Here is a 23,128-nt window from a genome sequence, read left to right on the forward strand (position 1 = left end):
ACCACAGGAACAGCTCCAGAGGTGACCTGAGTGACACAAAATACAATCTGGTGGAGGGAGAGGAACAGCCCACACGTGTGCTCCGTGGGGAAAGTCTCCTGTGATGGGAGGAATCGTGCATAATCTGCCCATTATCCCCACTTTTCTCTGGGAAAAGGAAAGCTGCCCCCCCATTTGTGTCTGTTCAGGGCAGGATCGGAGAAGTCCAGGCTTCATTATTCCAATACTATTTTAAAAATGCCTTGAGAAATTTGATATGGGCTTCTAGGAGAGGGAACTTCCTCTCCAAAAAGGCAAATAAAAGTGAACTGAACTCCCCCAAGCAACTCTGAGGAATCAGTACTCTCCCTCCTGCAATTTCTGCAGCCATTTCAGACCAGAATCCAAACTGTGCCTCCACAGCAGCAGCTCTGAGGTGATGCTGGAGGAGTGATTAACTTCCCCACTGCCTTCTCATTTTCCATGTTACCATATGTGCACACACCAAAGATGCACAGCACTGCATACCTACACAACACCAAAAATAAAGAGAATTATTCAAGCATTTTTTCCATTTATTAGTGAAAATGCTGAAGTCTCCTGCTAATATTTTCTTTTTCAGATGTTTTTCACAGGATTTTTTTTTGCTTTTTCCTTTTAATCTTCATGTAATTCAGAACAAAGATGAATTATCCAATTATTATGATTCCTGTTGGTAATCTAAATGAAATGGGACCCATGCAACCTGAAGCACAAGGTTGTCTCCTGGTGTGTAATAGTGAAATTTCAGTGGCACGAGTGGATGTTTGTTACCTATATTTGAGCTCAGAAGTTGGTCACACATATTTTTTTCAAAGCAGTGCAGCTAAGCCTGTTTTTATGAAGCTTCTATACATGAGGCAGTTGCTATTTTTTGAGGCAAAAAAAATAAAAAATCAGTACAGCATGGAACAAATGAAGACTTGCACATTCCTCTGTTATCAAGGTTTTGTGCCTCTCCTCTTTCCTACTTCTTTTGAAATTGCTCCCACTTGCATCATAATATTCTTCGTGACACAAAAAAAATTATATTCTCTTTTTCCCCCAAGTTCTGTTTAGTAGTAAACACCTCCAAGAGTTCCTCAGTTTTGAAGAAAACAGTGTCTAACTGAGATGTCTTGGTTAAAATAGATCATGATCAAAGATTAGGTCCTCACCATGAAAAAAGCAGTTCTTTGTAAGATGCTTAGGAGGATAAAACTTTTTGTGCGACAGATGTCACAATAAAACAAAGTAAAACTGTAAAATGCAGAAACTTATAACAGTATTTTATTCTTCTAGTCACTGATGATAAACGGGGGAGGAAAGGGAAATAACTTGCACACATTTACCTTGACACATCAGTTTTGGTGCATGCAACATTTTAAGCACTCAAAATTTAAACAAAAAAAATAATCTTATCATGCCTGTATCAAATGGATTCATCAATGCTTAGTTGAGTTATATTACAAGTTACTGGTTCAGATTAACACATCTCTGGAGATTTACTTGTGTACCTGCAAGCCCCAAGGAGGGAAATATTTTCCTCTCCCATCAGTCAGCTGTGGCACAGCAGTGCTAGTCCTGCCACACTGTACTGTCCCCAGACTCTGCTGCCTAACACCACCCTGACAGCATTTTTCATGCCAACACAGGGGCTGCACCAAGGTGAGATGGTGGCCACCACCCCCTCTGCAGGATTCTGTGGTCCTTGTCCCTTCTCACCATCCCAGCTCCCACTTCCTGCTCTCCACTTCTGCCTCCAGCAGGGCTGCATGTGCAAAAGATGTAAACCTCGAGCCAGACACCTCCTGCATTTTAAGAAGTTGTCTTAATGGTACTGGACTGATATATTTAAAGAGGGAAACCCAAGGTGTGTTCAGCAGGTGGCCTGGGAGGACCATCAGGCAAGCCCTGACAACTTCAGCTGTTCAGCTCCTCTGGCTGGACACACACGTGACAACTTTGCACAAAATTCAGCTACACAGATATCAGCCAGGTCCATACAGCTGAGCCAACAAGGAAAAAATGCAATATTAATTTCCTAAATTATATATGTCAAACCTTCTTTTATAGATCTTCTTTTTCGATTAGGGGGGAAAAAAAAAATCAAGTGATAGCAACAGAAGCATAGAATTCCAGTGCAATACACTGACAAGGCTTGTGCCTTCTTTTTTAAAGGCTAACTTGGCATTTGCCTTTCAGCCTTGCAGAATAAATTGTTATGGTATTCTTATATTCTAATATTCTTAAATTAATATAGTGTTCTCACCTCTCAGTTGCTATAATGGAACTCTGGCCTTCCCCCTGTTTTGCAGAAAGATGCAAGATGCTTTTTCTTCAGACCAGACACACCCTGAGCTTTCTCCTATATACAGTATCATGGGTTTCCCACCCTAAAAATATTCAATAGTTTTCCCACCACATAACCCCTGAAAAAAAAATGTTCCTACTCTGAATACCAAAACCAAATTTAAAATATTAAGGGACTTTTGCCTTTATAGCAACAGCGCACACTGAAATGCCAAAGGCAGAAGAAATACATTATTTTATTTACACCCACAGACCACCAGCTCCACGATGCAAGGAGTAAAACCCTCCTAAGCAGCCCTGCCATCTCCTCCCCACCCCTAACCCCTGCCCCAGGCACTCCTGGAGCTAACTCTTGCATGAAGGCTTTCTGCAGACAGCCACGGCCTCATTAATGTTTGCCTTGTTAAAATAAAAACAACCTGGCACAGGTCTGCAAAGCTGCTGTGTTCAGCTCACAGCAAACCAGACACAGGCAAAGAGGAACCTTTCCCTGGGAAAACCCAAGGAAAAGCTGCTCATTATTCCCAAAGGGCCACTGCACTTTTTTGCCCTCTACCTACGGCATGTGCAGAAACTGCACAACTAAACTCTTCACCTCGGGAATTTTCCCTTTGGAGTCAGATGAAACAGTTAAAGCCATTTATTGCATGGAGGCACCCAGGACCACAGAAAGGGACAGCCTGACCCTAACCCTCTAAACCTAACCCAAGATCATGTGGTTTATCATATTTTCACTATGGAATTAGAGATATTCCCAGTCATGGCATGTGCGTAATTTTATTTGCACTTTTGTATTTCACGTTCTAAACACAAAATGGCTTTTCCAACCACTGAACTTTCTTCTCCCTGGTCAGCATGTGAGCAGGATGGCAGGAGGATTTCTTAGAAAAGCAGGGCAAGACAGGCTGTTCATGGTCAGAGGAGCTTGCCCCACCAGGAACCCCATACCAGGGATTTCACACTGCCACACTGGAGTTTATCAGTGTGCAAGGTGTCTGACACATCCCACAGCAGCACAAGCAGCTTGAGCTGCAGGTCTTTAACACAACCACAGGACAAGGCTAAAAGCAACAGGAGTCTCTCACTGATTAATGCATTAATTACTCAGGAATCTCATGGAAAATAATGCAGAACCAAAGCTCAGACCTCACCCAATTTGTACTTTTTGCAATCAAAAATAACATCCTTCGAGGGACAGCTCTACCCAAAATTCTAGCTAGCTAAAGCAGGCGTCCAGCAAGTTTTAAAGTCTGGATATCTGCTTTGAAAACCCCACACCTAAGCAGCAGAGAGGTACTGTTCACTTCCAATCCTCTTGACTGCAGCCTTTTTTTCCTCTCTCCATGATAAATTGATGTGTTTGTCTCTCACTCCTAGCCCTGTTCACATGAACAGTGAACTTGTCAGGAACAAGGAATGCATCATTGAAGAGCTGTTGTTTTCCTGTGAGACACCTAAAATCCTGTCAATCCACAGATGGGCAAGCAGAGCCAAGTGCTCCTCAGATCTGGGAAGAAAACCACCCTCCGCATTGAGATTCAGAGCAAATACAGAGTAAATAGCAAAAATACCTCTAAATACAGAAAAAGCTGGTGACCTTCTACTGAAACAGTTGAAGTAGAGCCTGTATTTCTCTACAGTTTAGGACAGAAAGAAAGATTTGCCTGTTTACCTGAAGGACAATTTTTTAAGGAGTCAGAATTCAACAAAAAGAATCATTCTGTTTCTGCTAAAATTCTTGACGTCATGAACACACAAGGATGCCTACCTTTAAAAGCCCCTCAGATTAAAACCCTTGTCTTAGTGCAGAAGTCACCTTTGGAACATCAAACAAATGTTTTCCATTTTTCAGCAGCTGAACAGATTTTCTTTTTTTTCCCCACCTCTCCCCCAGATTTTCCTGTTCTTTGAATGCCTTGAAATGCAACTTTGGTCAGCTTCTCCTTTTCGGTGATTTACATGCATTTCGTTTCCTGATGTGCTTTATTCCTGCTGCTCACCTGAGGGAGGCAAGGCAGATACACAATAGCTCCTCTCTGTTCAGATATTGCTGGTGATTAACTGAAGGATTAGATTTCTGCTTCTGTAACGATTTCATTTTAAAAATCTATTTGTGTGCTCAGACCCCAGTGCTTGGGGAATGGTTTTCCATGCTGGGGAACAGATGTGAGGAGAGAGCACTGACAGCCCAATTACTTCATTAATATTAAAGGACTGGTACAGAGTAGCTCCATTCCTCAGGTGCAGCCAAACTGCATTTCTCACTGAAGTCTGTAGATCAGTAAAATTGAAAATAAACAACACTGAGGTCTTTTAGCTTCAGCCCAATGGAGAGAGCAGCCACAGGGCCCCCAGCCTTCCCTGCATTGCTGCAAAGCAGGGGCTCAGTGGGCTGTCAGAAGCCTCTCCTCTGAGTTAGTCTCCTAAATTTGCCCAGGACAGTCTCAAGAATTATTCCAACCCTGGGAATATTTCAAGCAGTCAAGCAGAACACCACTGGGCCCACTGCATTTGGGAAGTGTGTGGGATGGCTTTCCCCAGTGCCACCAGCACAGCAGGGACTTTGTCCAGCAGGGCCTCTCTTCAGTAAAATAATTTCAGTTTAGCGAGAGGAAAGCTTCATAAAATTCAAGTCATAAAACACTTACTTATCCAGTAACATGGTTTCCACGTCTTACCTTTAACACCCCCAGTTTTCCAGGGAAGGCAAAAGATTCCATCCCATCCCTCAAATCCAGCTGTTCCCCCTCTGCTTCCGTGCAGTGAAAAGCACACCTGGAGCCCCTGGAAAATTCCACAGGAAAACACACTTCAGAGAAATTATAGTTTCTAACCCTTTCTGACATCCCCTGTAAGAAAAGGTAAGAGAGCTCCCTCAAGTCTGGGACAACCCAAAGTAAATCTGGATGTTTTCCTTGAAATCCAAACTTGTTGAATTTACACTCACAGGCAGGGCCACAGTTCTGAGTTCAAATATAAATTGGCAACATTCAAAACGCCTTCACCATTACTCTGAAAGCTATAATTACAAGAGTAATAGCATAATTACTTTATTTTAATATTATTTTCAAAATGTAACACAATTAATAAGGTAATTTTTGAACCAGTGCACTCCTCCCTTGCTGAGGGGACTGTGGTGCCATTTATGCCAGAGATAATCCTGCTTGCTCAGTTACTGAAGTTAGATTGAAGCAGCATAAAACAACCAACTGACAGAAAAAGCACACTTTTGTGCATAGAACACATGCAAACTTATTTATTACATAAATAAATAAAAATCAGAATGTAATCTTGGTGAATTATACCTTCAGAATTTACTCAACGTGAAATGAAAAAGATGAATCAACATTTAATTAGCCTTGGACGCCTTTTCACAAAACAGCTGATAGACATTTTCTCCTCCTTCCCTCCCACGAAAGCTCAAAGTGATTAAAGCATTTTTGGACACTTGGTGGTTTGATCAAAATCTCCCAAAAGGTTCTCCAGTGTCTCCTTTATTTCCTGTACTTAACATCCAGAACAACAACAGAAAATAAATTATTGCCAGCTGAAAGAACAGAAGTTAAAAGCCTTGCTGTAAATTCCAAGAAAATTTTGAGAGCAATTCTTTCCTTAAGCATTTCAGTCCTCCACCATCTTTGGTTTGCCAAATCTGTCCTATTTGTCAAAGTATTGATTTTTTCTAATAATAAATAATAGCAATTAGCACAATAGCTAATGACCAAACTAAAGGTGAGGAAATAAGAATCCAGCAGAGTTTTTATTATGTTTAAGCCCTGATACATTGCCTAAAAATAGGACTAATTTGGGCCCAATCCCAAACCATCCCAAGGCTCTGACTAAAGAAAAGCACAGCTGGCTCCAAGCAGGGTGGTTTCACTGCAAGGAAGGGCCAAGGCTGCAGGCATCAGGTGGAGGCCCATGGAGAGCCAAAAGCTGCTACCAAAAAGGATGAAGTTTCTGGAAATTCCAGCTCCCTGCCATCCAATGGCAGATCCCAGACACAACGTGGAACAATTGCATTGCTGGTCCCCACAGCACACAGAAAACAAAGGATTCTTTACCTGCTTCTGTCCTTCCGTGCTTCTGAACTTATATCCACAAACTAAAGCATTCCTTAGATATTTTTTGCACACTCTTCTGTTCATTTCTATTTTCATCCCTTTTCCATTTTAGTGACTTAACCACTAAAATGTTTCATTTACAACCATTACATATATTAACACATCTCTTCTGCTGCCCCAATCTAAAGAACAGCAGACTGTCTCTTTTGGACATTGACTGCTTACATGAAGGTCAGGTCTAACGTTGTCTTACCCACAAGCTACAAAAATCCAACACAGCCAAACATAACATCATTTTCCAGAAAAGAATCACAGCCAAATAACCCTCAGAGAGAGGAGAAAATGCTCTGTCAGGTGGTTTGGGATTTGAAAGGGAGTGTTGACATCGTTCTTATGATGAGTGTTATCTCCAGGATTTTGAAATAGAACTTGACAGATACAGTAAAACTTTGTGTCGAGGTAACAAAATAGAAAGGCACCAGATCTCATCACCTATTTCACAACCTCGAATTTCCTAGTTGCTGCTTCTATTTTCATTTACTATCTTTAATCAAGAAATAACCCAGAAAAAGTCTTCAAAATAAATTCTCTGGCAAGAAAGAAAATATTAAACCACCCACCCTACTGGGTGGCAAAGGCTGTGATTTGGAAAACTATTCTGATCTCACATATTCATAAAATCAGATTTTGAACTATGAGTGGTTCAAAACACACTAATTTAGTTATACTTTAAGATTTAAACCAAATTTTGCTAATGACTGAAATCCTTGAGCACCTTTCAAACATTCAGATTTAGTTGTGAGGCCACAGTCTAGGAATACTAAAAAACATTGCATCAGATTTGAGATTTAGTCCACTCAAAGTGAAAATTAATGCCCAAACACACACTCGTGATGGGGGGCAAAAAAACCATGCATGCAAGAAGCCTGGAAGGCAACAAGAGTTATTTCTGCTAAAGGTATAGAGCCTGCAAAGTTTCAAATAACTTCAGCTTTGCATTTTTGATAGAAATTATTCTGATGGAAAGCAGCCCAAAAAAGTTGCACACAAAATAATCAGTAAACAAATGTTCATAAAGATTAGGGCATGTAAGAAATTATTTGTTAGTTTTAAATTCTAATAATAAAGTACAAACAAACAAAAAAGGAGCAGATGACTAAAGGAAGACTGAAATGAAGGGGAGCATGTCAGACTTCCAGTGAAGTTGAGGATATCCCATCCCTGGCAGTGTCCCAGGCCAGGCTGGACAGGACTTGGAGCAACTGGGATAGTGGAAGGTGTCCCTGCCCGTGGCAGCAGTGGGACTGGATGAATTTTGAGGTCCCTTCCACCCACCCCACTCTGGGATTCTGTGACTCCCCCAGACCCCACAGGTAAGTGCAGCAGATTTTCCAGTGTGGAGGGAAGGGCTCTTGGGCTGCAGCATCCTGTCCAACCCTTCAGGGAGGAAGGTAAGGGATGTAGGAGCTCTCAAAGGACCTGCAGTCAGGCTTTGGAACAGCTGCATCCAAGCTGAGACTCAACCCCCTTGTTCCCACGGCCAGAACAGGGGAAAAATCAACCCAAGAAAAGCCAGCAGCTTCTTACCCTCATTTTGACTGCCAAAATTGTCATCTCAGTGTTTAAGGCAGACAGGTCTCCAAATGCAACCAAATGGTGCAATGCCTTCTAAAAATTTCCAGGTACAGGGGAGTGTCCCTCAGAATAAATAAAGTCAGTAACGACAAACACACAAAGCAAAATTTTGCAGAGCAATGCAGGGAGTGGATTTGAGAGCTGTGCTCAGCTCCCCAGATAACTGTGGTGCCACACACGGTGTGGTTGGCACCCTTGTGACTGTAGGCCTTGAAATTGCTTCCTTTGAAGAGGATTTTTATTCTCTCTCTACCAGGAGAGGTTATTCATTTCGGTTCCCTTCCTCCCCTTGCTGTGGCTGTCCCTGCCAGGGGCCTGCGGGATCCCACAGCTGCAAACATCCTGGCTTTGCAAGAGGTTCAGGACAGGAAAAATCACTCTTCTTATAAAAACAGATTAGCTACCTGTCTAACACTATTTGTTTGCAAGAAAGACTTAGAAAAGGAGTGGATTAGAAGGGATCTTAAAGCTCATCCAATGCCAGCTCTGTGCCATGGGCAGGGATACCTTCCACTATCCCAGGCTGCTCCAAGCCTCATCCATCCTGGCCTTAAGCACTGTCAGGGATAATCACACATTTTAACACACCCTGGCAAGATGTTTCAAATTATCCAGCAAGAAATCATTATTCAGAGATGACAAAAAACCCAAATAACCTGAAGTCTTCCAAGGTGAAGAAGAAGAAAATCTGACAGGTTTGGGGGTTCATTTATCTTTATTGTCATTTAGCAAATGAATCCTGCAAAGACATTCTTCCTGGAGTCCTGAAGCAGAGCTCTTCTGATTTCTTTGATTGTTTTCTTTGATTGTTTCTCTGTAGTCTATTAATACAACCCAGAAGTTTCAGCAGGAAATAATTCTTAACAGCCTTTACCTGATGAGAGTGAAAATTGAACTGAATTGGAACTTCCCAGTTTCTGCCATTTCTCCAAAATGACTGGCTGCTTATATTACAAGACACTCTGAGTTGTGTAGAGTGTTTTCAAGGACGTTTAAGACCTAAACACAAAGGGGATCTTTGCTACTAAGGGAAAAAAAAGAAGCAAAAAATAAAAGAGAAAGAAACAGTACATCAAAATCCAAATCCACCTTTCAGTCCAGGCATTTTCTGTGGACAGAAACCCTGAGAAGCCCTGGAAAGATCACACACAACCCAACACAGAAAAAAATATGACTCATCAAAAGCCCATGGTCTTTTTTTTTTCCTTTTTTCTATGTTCTTGACCAGGACAAAAGTTTTTGAAAGCTGACAAATCAGATTTGATAAGAATCCAGATGCTCAGTGTGTGCCACTGCTTAAGCAAGAGCAGAAGAATGGTAATCTAAAAAAAGGCACTGGGTTAACAGAAGCTGATAGAGAAATGTTACACTGTGGAAGATGAAAATACAGAAAATGAAATGTATGAATTATTTAGGTAAATGAACAGTTGCTAAAAAACCACAAAGTGTCAATTAATTCTAAAACTGTTTCTATTCTTGTGGAAATTTCATTTTTAGGCTACAAGATTTCAAAGATTTGTAAGGCAAAGACAATTACTGGCTGAGCACAATACAAGACTGAGTGAACAACCCAAAAATTGCAGGACTACACAAAATGCAAATTTTGAATTTGGCAGAGGAAACTTCCTCTACTTGTTTTATATTCCCCAATCCCTGACTTCTTTGTGGTCTTTTTTTCTCTGTGTGTTTATGTATGAAAGCACATATATATATAAAAATATATATAACATAGAATGTATATATAGACATAAATGTATATATATTTTTATATATATAAATTCATTGATTCATAAAGACTAAACACTTTACAGCTTGTGCACAACAAACACGAAGTCATTGAATAACGCTGACCTGTATCTTACAACTCCACCAACACACCTTCAGTAAAGCTGAAGCCACTCATGACAAGGCCAAGCAGAAAATCTGTCCAAGTCTCTCTGGTGCCACTATTTTAGGAAGAATGAAGCAAAAATCCTGTTGAGCTACTGCAGAGGAGAACTCAGCAACTTCAAATGAGCTCTGCTGTGTCTCTCAGGCTATGCCAAAATGTGATATATGATATGATGTGAGAGCTGTAACCACAATTAAAGGACAGCACAGTGTTTGACAAGGGCTGCTGTAGGAACCATCCCACCTGATCTATGCTGTGTATTTATAAATTGTGCAACAGGCTCTTTACTATGCACATGTGCTTGGGAAAATGCCCAAATCATCCAGCTAAAGTATTCTGCTGGTGTAAATCTGTGTAGCTGCATGAATCTCTATTTGAACACATCACTACAATCCATTTGTGCTTCCCAAGCAAATTAGCCCAAAATGTCCAGGCTTCAAAGGATGTGGGAGGCTCATTCCTTCCCAGGGAGAGGGAACAACATCTGCATTCCTTGGCTGGACAAGTGGGTGAAACCCCTCACCATGAGAGGGGCTCTTTGTTTTGTGATGATCAAGGGATTAAAGGTTACAGAACTGGGATACAGATCCCAAGCAGGGATTTGGGTCATGTTTTAAATCAGTAAGAAAGTTGTTCACACTTTAACACCACAGTATAAATCAGGGCTGGTTTTCAAAAGCTCTTTTCTAAGCTAGAACTGCCCCTGGGACAGGCTGGGTCCTTAAAGCAGGACTGAACAATTTAATCCAGCACAGCCAGGTTCACAGCCTGGTGGCAGACTTCCATATTATAGTGTAACAGAAATAAGCAGGAGTTTCAGCAGAAATCCTGCCAAATTTCCTGTAGCCTACAGTAATTCCACACAAAGAGATAAAATTAGTGCAAAAAATGGGTGGCACTTTAAATATTAATGTTTCTTTTAAAATCACTTTGATAATGTACACTGCTTATTGATTACTTCAAGATTCAAATTATTAATCTCCACTTGTACATCATGATAAGTTCTGTTTAAAAATAAAGTCCATTTGTAATTGCAAGGTGGAAGTTGCAATGAAGGAGAATGCTGGCAAACAGTGATCCAAGAACAATTTTTCAACAAGTGTTTTAATTTTGCTAGCAGGTTTTCAGGTGGGGGGGAGAGACACACCCTCAGTCAGACACCATCCCACAAGGCTCCCAGTTCTACAATGCCAGCTTTGACTTTTTGAGTTTTCCAAATTATTAATGCAAGATGCAACTCCACAGTGGGTCCCAGGTGAGACCTGAAGGACAAAGCAGGTCTGGCAAGGGTTACCTGTGCTCTGCAGCCTCCCGTGGGGCCTGTGACAGCAAGAAGTGCTGCTAGTGAAGGATCCCAGACTGACAAGAGAGCAGGGAAAAGGCAGAGCTCTTGGCTTTGCTCAGCATCCTTCTGCCCCTGGGTCTTGAATGGGAAACACCACTGAGTCCAAGGTCGTGTGAAACATGTAAAAAGCAGCTCTGGATCAGCAGCCTCCTGCTCTGCTGCTGGAGAGCCCGGATGGCAGCTCTGGAAAGGGGCTTGCCACATTTCTGTGCCACACCAGCAAACAGGGGGTGTGGTGGCACTTTTTTCCCCCACCTGTGGGGATCCTCACTTGCTGACTGCAAAGGAGTTTCACTTCTGGCAGAGGCAGAAGCATCTCCACACCCACAAAGCGTGAGGGACTTCTCCCAGGATGGAAGAAGTCACAGAACAATTATCCCAGTCTCTGATTACATTAATAACCTACAAGCTGGCTTTGCTCTGAGGGCCATAACTCTCCTTTATTGCCTGCAGTCAGAAAGCTCTTTGGATCTGCAGTGAGGGATTCCAAAGCAAGACAGCCAGGTTTGTGTCTGCCTCAGCTGTGGAGCACTTCCTACCCAGGCTGCTGGGTTTGAAACACCGCTGGGTGCCCCCTCTCCTCACATCCCTCTGGGAGGCTGCTTCATCCAAGCACCCACTGGATTGCAGATGGCAAAAGCACTTTTCCTGCAGTGTCCTCCTCCCAAGCTGTGTCTGAGCTGGGAAATGTGAGACAAAGGACGAGTCCTGCTGCTGATTAAATAGCTGGAATTTAACTAGTAGGAAGTTTGCACATCTGGTTCTTTGTCTCCGTTTCTGCTGCTTGTACTATCGCAGAGATTATGCACTCTGTGAGTCACATTGCAACTTCTAATATTAACAGCCTGATTTCCTACAGTTGCTGGGTTGGTTTTTTTTTCTCTAGAAGCATGAATTACAAAGGATTTCTCCTTCTCCTTCACTTCTGAAAGTAATTAAAAACAAACTATTTAACAAATCACTAGCTGCCAAGAAATATCCAAATTAGATCTTTTCATAGCCTTCTTACTTTTGATTTGGAGCAGAACCAACTGGCTTTGAGATGTCTCCTCAAAAAGATACTTCTGCTAACATTTCAGTCTATTGAAAACAGTAAAACAAAAAACTTTTAATGTTTTACAGTATGCCTTCAACAAGCTCGAAGAATTTCTAAAGATGAACATTTACACCAGGTACTGTTTGGATTTAACTCCAATGTCATGTTTCTAGATTCTAAAAGACAGATGAAGGTTTGCTAGTATCAGTCTTTCCTCATTATTCAAATAAGTGTTGATGCAGAACAGAGGCAGCAAAGAAAAGAGAATGGAAGGAAAAAAAATAATCACTCCCTATTTCTTAATAGTCTGGATAAGCTGGATTTGTATGTTTTGGCTTTTAGTAGCAGAAGTAGAATTGCTGTATAAACATCAGTTTGGGCAGCAAGATCCAACAACTGGCTCCCCTACCCCCACCACTTAATTCTGATTATTGCCAGACAGAACTGACTCCTTCCAAGCAGCACTTGGAGAATGGTCCCATTGTACAGGGGCAGAGGAGCTCCCTGCTCCAGTGGAAACTCTGTTATCTCCCAACAGCTGCTTACAGTTAACAGCAGCCCCACTTAAAGCCTTTAAAGTCTGCTCCTTGTTTAGTCTTGGATCTATGGGAACAGCTTTTGGGGTATTAACTTGTTGTGGGCTGTCAGGACAACACTGGGCTATGGAACTGAGAGCTGAACAGGCTTCACCTTCACCACAGTGCTCCCAAACCTTGTGAATAAAACTTCTTGTGTTCTCTTTGCCTTACTCAGCACTGGGAGCTAATGAAAGGTTAAAATTCCCAGAGCTAAGTCAGCAGATGCTTATCCAAAACCATTTAGACAACCTTTAAAAAAAACCCACGCATAATGTAGAGATTTTGCTACTAAAATATGAGAACTGGAGAAAGAAAAAAAAAATAAGTGAGGGTTTGTTTTTTTTTTCCCCAATAAAGTAAAAGGCTGTCTTGTCAGGTTCTCATTACTTTTGATTTTATGCTATTCCTTGCTGACAAATGCCAATAGATTCTTAGGATTCTTCCAGAAAAACAGAAAAATTTTGCCCGCAGTACTTTTCACCTGTTGATTCTTACAAACATTAACAGGGCATAATATCACTGCTCAGACTGCTCCCTGCCACTTGGCTGAATTGTGAGAACACCCAGAAGGAGGCAGGGAGGTTTTGCTGTAATTAAAATGTGCTGCTGCTAGCGGGACACAACAAAGGGAAGTGGGGAAGGAGGAATGCTCACACACATGCAAGGGAGCTGCAGATGAGCTGGCAGCATGGACACTTCAATGTCACCTAATTGCCACTAAGAAGTTGGTTTTTTCTACAGCACCAAGCACAGTTAAGGCACTGGGGGTTGAAGTGACCCTAATTCAAGGTTAGAAGCCCCAGCATTCCTTGTCTTACATAAGTGCAGGTTGCTCTGTGAAATATTCAGCACAACTCCCCCCCGGCAGCATACGGCAACGTTCAGGGAGACAACGATGCTCGAGGACTCTTCTTCTCCAGCATAACCTCCACTGCCATATCCAGATGGGAAGGAGCAACAGGTTTTACTGTGATTCAGTTGTTCCTCTGCCATCTCTTTCCATATTCATAAGTGAAGCTTCTCAAAGCATGTATTTTTACCAAGGAGACCTTGTGTGGCCCAATATCCCTAAAAGTTTCGGCACGCTCTTGTTACTGTAATAATTTACAAACTATTTTGAGCAAGCAGTTGCAAACAAACAGCAAGTTACATTTGCTAAGTTTGCAGACTCCTCCTGTGCCAAATAAGGAAAGCTGGTTGAGTCTAGCAGGATTTTTTCAATTCTTAAATGGTAGTATTCCATTGATTTTGAACATTCTTCAGTACTTCCTCCCATCCTCTCCACTACAGCTGGCAAGCAAAGTGGCACAGATTTTTTTATTAGGTTCGGCCAGGTTACTAGGTAATGTTCTCTTCTTTTGCTCCATTCTCTTGCAGAGCTCTACAACACAGTTAGCCAGCTTTACCAGCCACTGCTGCCTTTGGTTTTAGGTTCAAAATGACCTGGAGCTATTTCACTTGCTTGTTCTTCCTGAGAATTACTTAACAGGTCAGAGAATTGCCCTGAAGACCTACAAGCCTTCTCCCTATCGTTTGAAAGTTCTCTTTTGCAGCCTGGGATCTGCCAGGAACAAAATTCTGGGGTGCTGAGATATTTGGAAGCAGCTGAGCCATGCTCAGACTGCACACGCCCGTGGCACCAGGGTGGGGAGAAGGCAGAGATGTTGGATTGCCCACCCCAGACAGCAGAGCTGACATGAGCTGCAGCATCCCAGCCATCTGCTTAGCAAGGAGCTCAAATTTTGTGTTGCCAAAATAGTCCTAAGTGGGATGCACATGCCTCAAAGTCTAACACAAATGTGCACTGAGCTATTCTTTCCTCTCTTCAGTATCCTCTAAGCACGTTTTAAGCTTAACCCCCAAATTTTAAATGTACTTTATTACTACCTACACAATTAAACAATAGGAATTCTCTAGGGGTTTAAAAAAAAAAGCCCCAACACACGACCAACCACCAAGGATGTGCACATTTGGGTGCACCTCTAGTCAGAAAGAGAAATGCACATTTCTCCTGGGAGTTAAAATCATACCCCCAAAACTGCTCTCAGGTGTCCACTGTGGGTTATCATTAAAGCAGGACACTGCATCCTATAAAGGAATCGCCTTCAAATAGAGCAAAACTGAAAGGAGTGATGTCTGATCCAAGAATCAACATCAGCTACCACCCAACTGAAGCTGGGGAACATCACAAGCCAAGATTACACCACAAGATGGACTTCCAAGGCTGTGGGTAAAAGGCCTAACAGGTTTAATTAGAGAGATGAGTTTTTCTGAGTACAATGGGAAAGATTTGAAGAATTGGCCTTCAGCATGACAAAGAGCTGAAATACATCATAAACCCAGAGCACGAGCAAATGAATTGTTCCCAGAAATTTCCTTCCAAAAGATAAAATACTGAGGCTGCAAGACAGAGGTTTTCTTTGGTTTTCCTTGGAGCAGTCACACTGATGCCAGGCTGCCCAGATGGCAGCTCAGCTACCAATTTATTTTCCACAGGGCTTCCTACCCCAAGAACACATACAATCAACTGATTGAGGGCCTGGGTGTCCTGTGAGATCAGTGCAAAGGTATCTGCTGACTTCCCTGAGCTGTACAGCTGGTCCTTCCATTCCTTTGCTGCTCCAGAATGAATGTTGTTCACAAGGCAGGACATATTTTCAGTTTATGAATGCAGCTCTTCTCAATACTACGTAATTTTGGGACATTCACATGGGGAAAAGAATGCCAATGCACTAAATCCCTGCAACATTCCCACAGGAGAACAGGATGGGTGTCACAAAATGCTGCCCCTACCTTGATGTTATAGTAATGAACATTTCATTTCAAATGCAACCTTTGTTCTTAGGAAACATTTGGCATAGGGATGAATGAAATTAGGCTCTTTTTTTCAATACAAACGTAAAATATATAAATTTAAATATAAAAAAAAATTAAATATAAATATAAAAACTTAAAAAACAAATTTAAATATAAAAATATAAACATTATATTTATAAATATATATATATACAAAGTGAGGATGCCCTGTTTTATTTCACATGCACAAATTGGTCCAACCCAATTCTGTTTCTCCAACCTTTGTGGAAGGACTAATTAGAAAAAAGGTGGTGGATTCAGAGGAACCTGGTGACAGCCTCCACAGGTTACAGACCATCCTCTAGAGACTCTCATAGGACATTCCTGGCAGCTTTTCTACCTCTGCTGCTGCACCCAGGAACCCTCACATCCTTCTGAAACTGAGGGGCCCAGGATTGCACAGAGTGCTCAAGGTGAGGCCACAGCAGTGCTGGGAACAGCAGGGTGGTCATGACCTCTTCATGCTTCCAAAATAGAAAGTGTCCTTTAAGTTACAATTCAATATTATTACAGCATGCATTTTCATGGCTATTTCCATCACTTTTCTCATTTCTCTCATTCTTCCCCCTGTGACAGGACTGCATATTCTATTGCAAACAGTGGGAAAGATAATAGAGTTTGAAAAGTCCTAAAAGCTTGGGTTTGTGTGTGACTTCTGTACAAGAATTTTAGCTAGGTTTATCTGAATTTTTGAAAAGATTATTGAACTCTTAAGACTCCTTTTATCCTTATATAGCTACCTTTACTCATGGATAATCTGAGAAACTTGTTAATTGAAATCTTTCACGCTCCTCAGATAAAAATTGTCGCAACCAGGGAAATATTTGGAATGAAAAAAAGGGATTTTAGTCAGGACAGCTCCAGTGAAGCCCAGGAGCCACCTTGCTTAGGATAAAGGTGCCGTGCAGGGTCAGAGCAGCCTGAGCCTTGTTCCAGTGCCCACATGTTCTCCCTGCCCCAAAAAAACACTGAAAATTTATCAGCTGGACTCAAACCCTCCTTGTTACCAAAGAGCCATGGTGTCTCAAAGGCCTTGCTGCCCACACCCAGAGTGTTCCCAACATCTGGATGATCCCAGCTGTGCTCCAGCCCCTGCCTGCCCTGCCCAAACCCAGCCTGCCCCTGCCTGGGCTCCCTATCCAATGACTCCCACAAACAATGAGCATTTTTTCCCTTCTCCCCCCAGACTCATCACAAAATTCATTTAAATTACTGTGTGAAATGTAATCAGAGTGGTAATAGGTCACTTACAGAAATATGATTTTTGCTTTCAGGATCTCTTTCCATTATGCTAATTCCAAAGCTAGGGTCCATGACCATTATTAGCCCACACCTTTTATTCCTGTAATGCTGTGCAGCAGGGCGTTAAAGAGACTGCCAGCTAATGCTGTGAGTGTGGGCCACTTACAAAACTGAAAAAGCATTTTTAATAATGCTATAATGATCAAAATTCTGGTCAGGACTGTAGAATAGACACAGTCACTAGAGCAGCATCAAGACATTCAGCAAAGCTTTAGTTTTTCTCATCTCTCTGGCCCTGTGTGTTGGTTTGGGGTTTTCATTTTGAGAGATTTTCATTTGTTTTTGTTTTGCTTTGGATTTTGTTTCTGTTTTTAATGAATCTTTATTTCTAAGAGTTTTTTTTAAAAATCTAAACTTATTTCTAAGCTTGCGTTATTTAAAGAAACTGAGTTTAGCTATACTCTGGGCCTTATGTAACAATCAAATTACTACAAAAAGGCTTTGAGATAACATCCCCTCAAAAATAAATTCTCTGGTTTTAAAGTCTCCCCAACAGAAAATTAGTCCATATTTTCTTAAATAAAGCATTTACTTAAGCTTCCATTCTATATCAGGCAATGACATAAGAGAATTCTGCAAGTGTAAGGTTTGTCCCTTATCCAGGGCTTCTTCCAGGATTAGAGGCCTAAATTAGCAACTCCAATACCAGAGTTGCAGTTGCTCAATTACATTTATATGGGAATTACTCATCTAAAGGAAAGTCCACACTGGGGAAGCAGCTTCAGTGCAGAATGTCCACTAATGCTTCCAGCTTCGTGGAATCCTCAAAACCGTGACAGGCAGGCGGAGGTGAGAAATCCACACAAAAAGGGTCTGTTTTCCTCCTTAGACACAGACTTGGGTAATCTTAAAAAATGTGGAAATAGCCTAATGAATTGTGGTCTGTTATCCTGGGATTTAACTAGTCAGAAGCGGTAAAATATCAATTAACATTTTCAGGGCTGATCGTGTGTGCTGGCCCTTTGTTCCCCTCTGCTGGCCTAAGGCAATCCAAAGGCAAGAACAATTTCCCAAGTTAGGAAGAGGGATGGAACACATTAATAATAAGGTCAGGATTAGAAAGATTGGAATAGAAAGAAAATATTGCTTAGAGAGCTTGCAAAAAGCACCCTGCACCAAGTATCACCATTATCTGCTGCACACAGCAAGGCTCTGTGCAGTTTGGGTTGTTGAATTCTGATTTGTTGCATTGTGAGAGTGAACGATAAAGAAATACATAAAAACATAATTTTCTTAAAAGGCATCAAGAAAGGGAATGATGCAGATCAGTCTGTGGCATCTCAAGAATTTATCTTGGATACAGAAATATATTTAAATAGAGTGGCACCAGCTGTTCCCCAGTGCAAGAAGAGGTGAGAAATTATAAAAAATGAGGAAAAAAGTCATCTTGCTTTCCAGTTTAAATGAAATGTCTCCTAAATTAAATGAAGGGCAGAAGGGATAAAGCCCTTGGGTAAATTCAGATTTCAGAATAAGTAACTTTAATGGTTTAGGGAGCTGAACTTTTGGAAATTGTTCTTCAGGGTATCCCACAGCTGCAAGAACCCACAGGGGCTCAATCCTGACCAAGAGCAGAGCTCTGACTGCACCAAAAAAACAGGAGAAATCACATCACTGTCACCTCATCCTCTTTCAGGCAGTCAGTCCTGCCTGCTCCTCTCTCTCCAAGCTGAGGAAGCACTAATTAATGGGGAGAAAAAGCCCCAGGAGAACACATTTAAAAAAGTAACATAGGGAACATCCAGGTTTGTCAGCACTGAGCTGGATTTCGAACCCTGACAAAATCCTAAAACCCAAATTCATTAACAACTCTCTGCAGCCATAACAAAGGGCCATACCCCCTGCTGTACAGCACTCATTCCTGCTGGGAAAGGACATTCCCTTGCCATAGCAGCCCCTGGGAGTGCATGACAAGGAGCATTGCAGCCAAATCCACATGGCTCCTGAAACCCATGGTCTTGTCTGGCACCTGTCCTCCCTTTGAGATAATTCTACCTTACTCCTCTGCTTTTGACAGAGTAAGTGGATGCTTCAATCTCTTGACAAAAATCAAAGGGTGTACAAGTATGGCTTGGCCTGGCCTCTGCAGCCTTTCAGGGATGCTTTCCTGTTACACCTGGAGAGACCAGCATTAAAAACACTCATTTCCCCTGCTGTAATATCATGATCTCTAATAAGGACTCATCCAGAAATTAACCTGCTAAATGTATAATCAAGGTAAATCTATGCAAGAAAACCCCAGAGGACACGTAAACTATCCAGACTACTAAAAACTGATTTTGCTTGGGCTGCCTTCTATTTGCTGAGGTGTCCATACAATAAACCCTTCCTTGCTAATAACACTGAAAACCAACTATGAAGGCGACCACTATAGATGTTTCTCCCTAATACTTTACTAATTTGTGCTTTAGTTTTTTTTACCACCCCACAAATTCACAGAGTGGTCCTTGTGAAGATAAAAGGGCAGGATGAGTAGCTGAGATCATTGGTTTTGGCTGAGAAAATAAAACGTAATAAATTCTAAATACATAATTAAAGAGAGATGTAAGGAAACAGGTGAGCAAGGACAGCTTTGGGTTCAAAATACCAATTCAGGCTGAAAGAACAGGATTTCCATGCAAGTGTGTGACACTTTCCCTTGCACCACACTTCCTGGGGGACATAAGGGGGTTTTACAGGGCTTTAAAAATTTCTTTATAATAAATTTGCTGTTTACAGACACAGTCTGACAGCAATCCTTCAGTTTATTCATACAGTCAATAGCAATCTAACCTCCCAATATCTACTTTTAATCCTCCCTATTCATTCTTCCAGAAATAACAGTTTTCAGGTTTTGCTTACACCAAGTTTTTCCTCCTGAAAACTCTGGAAGCTCTCAACTAATTAGCATTGATGTAAGGCTGTCTTGTTTCTGTAAATGATTTACAAGATGAGCTCTGATTGTTCTTCAGCACCTGATGGATTCCTTTCTCCTCAGCCACATTTAATGCATTTCAATAAAGACACAAAATTGTCTCCCCACAAATGTGACTCAGCCAGCAGTGTCATGCACTGTAACACTGACAGTTTTGCTCCATTCTGTGTTGGTTAATTATAAATGGTTTTTTTCTAATGGGTGCATTTTGGAGGCTAATGAACAGAAGAGATGCATTCCTCACAGAGGGTGAAGCAATCATCATTAGGTGTTGAGCAGACATCTATGAAACCAGTTAGCAACAATAGGACTATGAAAAGTTTATAGGATCAGCTTTTTCAAATGATTGGCTGTTGTAGCTGCCTGTTTAAAAGATTCCCCACTTCAGATATATTCCAGGCAGCCTTCTGAGGACAGATAGTTTTTCTCATTGTCACAAATACACAGATCTGGCACACAACTTCCTGGCCAACACATGTAGCAGAAGATGTTTTAGCAGATTTTGAAACCAAGAAGAGCTTGAAAGAAACCATCCTAAAAGCAGATCTGGTGATGGTGGCCAGATGTAAAATGGCATCCTAATGCTGAAGGATCACTTTTGTCAGAATTAGGCAAAAAAAAACCAAAAAAAGTTCAATATTTTTAAAAAGTATGCAGATAAGTGGAAGAGAAAGAAATATCTGGAGGCAAACAGTCTTCTACCATCATGAAGGAATTGTTCCTGGTTTTGAGTACTTGTACTCAAACGCTGGATCCTGCAGCAATGCTGGGAACCTGTGAACTGAAGCTTCCTGAGAGGAGGATTTCGTTACAAAATCTTGCTTTGGACAACTACTCTAACCAAGATTGTTGCTAGCAGGTCTAAAATCCAGAGGGAAATAAGGAATAGCCAGGTCCCTGGACTAAAAGTGGCTGAACAGCATAAAAAACTTTCAGACCAGCAAAAACGTGTGGTTGTACACCTGGTTTAACACATTCTAGAATCATGATTACTAAAGTTACAATTTGGTCCATATTTCCAGGGATAATGGTGCTTTATATCCCATGCCTGTATCCCAAATCCTAAGCTAATCCTCATGCCATGAGCCTTGATCCTGTTTTATCAGCAAGAACCATGCTTCAGAATTAAATGTATTTGCCAAATCTGAATCTGTCATCACCAGCAGATCATCTGTCTGTCACAAAAAAAACCCCATAAATCTTACAGTGAATATTTCTAGAGCATAAACTTTATACAAAAATGATCTAATAAAATTTAAAAAAAGACATTTAGGCTTGAGCATCTAGTACTAGGTCACTTCTACTTTCCACTCAGTAATTGCTGGTTTACAGGTACAGATCATGGTGAGGACAAAACTCATGATTACTTACTCTTTGAAATGTGTTTTTAACATGTGGTATTGATCAAGGCATCTCCCTTCCTGAAACAGGAAGGCTTAGATTATAACAAAAGTAGGTATTTATATTCTGGTGAGGCCCAGTCACTGCACAGAGAGCAGCAAAGAACCAGCTCTCAAATCTCCAAGAACTGGAATTGGTGGATTTTATAAGCAAGACTGCATTAGCAGAAATCGGGGAACAAGAGAAACCTCAAATCCCAGAGCAGAACCCAGCAAGATCAGAAAGCAGTGTCCATTTCCATGGACACAAAAACAACAATCTCTTATCGGGAGGTTTAGGAGAATCAAATTCCTCTGTTGCTTCTGCAGACAAGGCACAGGGGAAGAGATTTGCAGGAGGGACAGAGAGTCAATGAGAGATCAGCTTCATTTACACCCCCAGCACCCCTGAAAGTGTCACCACCGGGGTGGCCAGCAGGAAACCAGGCACACCAAGCACTGAGAAAACATTACTCGTGCCTCTCCCTCCACTCCAACTGGAAATAAACTATTGCAAAGTTCCATCCACAGCCTCAAATGCATATTTATGAAGGAAAATAGAGAAAATAATACATCATCAGTTTTCAAGAGGTTTTATACCAACTCCTTATCCCATTAACCTCTGGTAATTTATAACAAGCTGTCATATCATTAACAAATAAGTCAGTAATTGCTGTCACTACATTTCCAACCCTATGCTCACAGTGTTCCCCAACTTCAGCAAGAGCGATGATTAACAAAGCTTTTGCACAGCCTCTGATACTTATATTTATCTTTCAGCAAATGCTAAATTCAGTTGATCACAACACATGGTAAATTGACTTTCTTTTGCATCAGTTGTCAAGAGAACCAGGATGGCCATACCTGGAAAGTTATTTCATTTCATAGTAAAAGGGAAAAGGAGTACAAGAATCAAATGCTTGCCAAGGTCTTTTAAAACTCACATTTTCTTCATATAACTGTTTTCTGTCAAAACAAACCTTCATTCAAAAATGAAACTAACTCTTTTCACTGGAGAAATAACCTTCACTATGTAAATCAATTCACTTTCCCAACCTTGCAAACAAATGCTTCCAGAACAACAAAAATAGTTAGAATCTTATTAGCAGCTTTCCTGCTCCTTGCACCCAGAACTCCCAACAGCTGCAACAAAAGCATCAGGAACAGAGCAGAGCCAACGTTGAGCACTTTAGAAAGCCAAAGTGGAATCAGTGTTACAGCTGAAATCGTTCAGTGCTTACTTGAATTAACAGAAAAGTCAAGTGAGACAAAGCTTCTCGTCACCTCACTGTCCCAGCAGAAAGGGAGGTTCAGACAGTTTGCAAAATAAAAATTTAAAAACAAAATAAATACTGAGATTCCCTTACTACAGCATTTCTTCTTTTCCTTCAAGGCTGGGTTTTTAAGGCAATTGAGAGACAGATCTGTTTTCCATAAAGTTGCCATTACTTTTTGTATTTTGGGGGGTGCTTTATGTTGCAGTGAAATGCCCCAGCTTCACTGCTCCAATGGAACCGTGCACTATGCTCAAACTCACATTCTCACGTTAAAATAGCAGCCTTGCCTCGAACCAAGTCATGTCAGTGCTTTAAGCAAAGCAGCCCTCCAGAATGAGCACTTATAGATGAGCTTCCATGTTGGAGTAAATTCAGAATACATCATTATGCTCTGCTGCAAGGAGCTCAGATGCAGAATAAAGAGCCAGATCCATCAATGCCATGAACTACGCTGCCAGCGTGGGGAACAAGGAAGCACATGCCTGAACACTGCCATATCGACTGGCAGACCAGGCTTTTCTGCAACAGGAAATGTCAGCTT

The 23,128-nt window shown here is 41.4% G+C and overlaps 1 long non-coding RNA gene across 10 annotated transcripts in view; it reads right to left on the reverse strand.

Moving 5' to 3' along the window:
• Window positions 1-1,308: 1,308 nt before the first annotated feature.
• Window positions 1,309-23,128, reverse strand: part of LOC138117134 (uncharacterized) — a 48,256-nt gene continuing 26,436 nt past the window's right edge. For 5 of the 10 annotated variants that reach the window (XR_011154534.1, XR_011154540.1, XR_011154537.1 and 2 more), the window contains 2 exons: window positions 4,989-5,094; window positions 2,312-4,310 (listed from right to left, as the gene is read on the reverse strand). This is a non-coding gene — a long non-coding RNA (uncharacterized lncRNA). The other 5 variants (XR_011154542.1, XR_011154539.1, XR_011154535.1 and 2 more) reach the window with 5 other exon arrangements.

This window comes from Aphelocoma coerulescens, chromosome 11 (assembly GCF_041296385.1).
Source record: "Aphelocoma coerulescens isolate FSJ_1873_10779 chromosome 11, UR_Acoe_1.0, whole genome shotgun sequence".
Classification (NCBI taxonomy): Eukaryota; Metazoa; Chordata; class Aves; order Passeriformes; family Corvidae; genus Aphelocoma; species Aphelocoma coerulescens.